Source organism: Primulina eburnea, chromosome 1, assembly GCF_022965805.1.
Source record: "Primulina eburnea isolate SZY01 chromosome 1, ASM2296580v1, whole genome shotgun sequence".
NCBI classification, from domain to species: domain Eukaryota; kingdom Viridiplantae; phylum Streptophyta; class Magnoliopsida; order Lamiales; family Gesneriaceae; genus Primulina; species Primulina eburnea.
The window spans coordinates 56,253,197-56,255,624 of record NC_133101.1 but is presented as its reverse complement, the minus strand read 5'-3'; positions in this window follow the sequence as shown (position 1 = coordinate 56,255,624).

Genomic DNA, 2,428 nt, shown 5'->3' with positions numbered 1-2,428 from the left:
GATAGACACACCTGCTTGGACTCATGGGTCTAATAGCCTGACTCATTAGCACCCAAGCAGTTGCACTATGCGCTGCCACGAGCATATGAAAATAAAGTTGTGTTTTGACGAACAGTTATAACTTTTGGCTTAGTTGTAAGCTTTTGACCCTAACAATTAGTATTAGAACGACGTCAAGAGTTCAAATCTCCCAAGAAGTATATTTATATACTTCTATAGGGGGAGAATATTGGGTTAAACGTGCATGAGTAAAAGTAGTACTAGAATGTGTGACCTCCTAAAAATTCTTGTGCTTCAAGCTGCTGATATTGCGCCGCTTGATCTGGTTGGTAGGTGGGTCATAAAAGAGTGAGTCAGATCTGAATGGGTAATACTATCTCTGCTAAGGGATTGGGAAAATGGTAAAATTGATCTAAAAAAGATATGAGAGTTGAGACAGCACCGAAAGACAGACACGTACATCACCGGACTCATGTGCCTAATAGCCCAACCATTAGCACTCATGTAGGTGCACTTTATGATACCACGAGTATATGAAAATAAAGTTTCGCCTTGACTTATCAGTTATAATTTTTGGCTTAGTAATAGATGCTTGATCCTAACAAAACTCTATCCAACGATCAATTAATAAGTTTTGTACTTGTTTGGCTCAAACTAAAAACTTGCATCAAAGTGGTCATAGAGAAAATGATAAGGTACACAATTTTTTGGCTCAAATTATTTTGTTTGATATACAATCACTTTTTGGATTTTGTATGCTAATAATATGTATGTATTTTTGAAAACCATTCTTTTTGATTTGATAAATTTGTACTCATTGCAGAGTAAGCTAACAAAAGATAAGCTATAAAGAGAATGAAAAAAAAAGTCACATTTTGCATTGTTGGGAGATATTAAAATATCAACCAAAATGGATATTGCAGAAACATGAAGTCAAGAAAAAAAAAATCACTTATGTTTCTCCTTATATCTCAGAGACTATAATATCTTCAATGTCACCTCTTTGGGAGAGACCATAAGGCATGAAGGCTCAAAAAACCAAGAGAAGAAAAAAAAAATACAAAGAAGAAAAAACTACACAACTAGAAGCAGCAGCTGAGAGAATAACGAATGACAAAAACCAACTACGCGATGAGAAGATGAACAAAATAGATATGTTGACAGAAATTGAAAAGGAGAAGATTAAGCTGAAAACATAAATTGAAAAAGAAAACGTGAAGCAGAAAGGTCGTTTACGATGTAGAACTCCAAAGGCTCACTCAACATCCTTCCTTGCAGATTCTTGATGTGATGCAAACAATAACCTTTTACGACCATTGAAAAGATCTAAGTGACCCTCCAAAAGATTTCTCCTAATAAACGTACGAAATCATTTATCTTGAGTGGTTTGTGAACCGTTTTAAACTTCTTCATCATCCAATAAATCTGAAGGAATATAATCATTGCAAAAATAAAACCGTTAAATAGGTAAATAAAAAAATATGTAGGGAAAAAGGAAAAAAATAATATAATATAAAATATAAATACATGACATATTAATATAAGAAGCTGATTTTCTGTATAGAGAAAAGTGATATCTAAACTTAATAAAGTAAATTTTACATTTTGGACGGAGAAGCTAGTGTGGATGCTCTTACTATTCAACATAGATAAAACAAATACAGTCATGTGACTGTTTAGTTGAATTGAAGCATTCCAAGATTAGTTACAGATTTGTAGCCGATATTTTTGCTTGAGAATGAGAGTCTTTAAAGGGTAAGGCATGTGATTTTCCAAACTGACAAGCATCACAAAAATTGATGTTATTAATATCAGAGTTAAGATTACAATCCTTAAAATCTTGAAACAAAACTCTTTTAGATGGGTGGCCTAATCTCCTATGCCACACATCTTCTTTTGAAAGACTCGATAAACTTGAACATGACTCTGAATTTGATAAATTTGAAGAGAATGAGACAATTCAGAGATTTTGAAAACTAGAATTATTTGAGGAAGGTGCAGCTTCAATATTGTATAAACCATTTTCAAGCTTCCCTTTGAGCATCACAAGTCCTGTCCGCTTATCCTTCACAAAACAACCAGAAGAGTTAAAGACAATATTTACTTTGTTATCAGTTACCAACTGAGACACATTTAGCAAGTTCTTAGTGATCTTAGGCACACACAACACATTATTAAGAGACATATCTTTAAATTTTGTATTGCCTACATGGCTAATGCCAAGTCTGCTTCAATTTGCCACGATAAGAAATTTCTTACTATTATAATCTTGTTTGTATGATAGATTTTGCAGATTATTGGTAATGTGATGGCTGGCTCCAGTGTCAACATACCATGAAGGATCTTCTACCATCTCAGGAGTAGCCATAAGTGCATTTGGGACTTGGCTGTTGGATGAGCATGCCATGAAATTACGGTCAAATCTGTT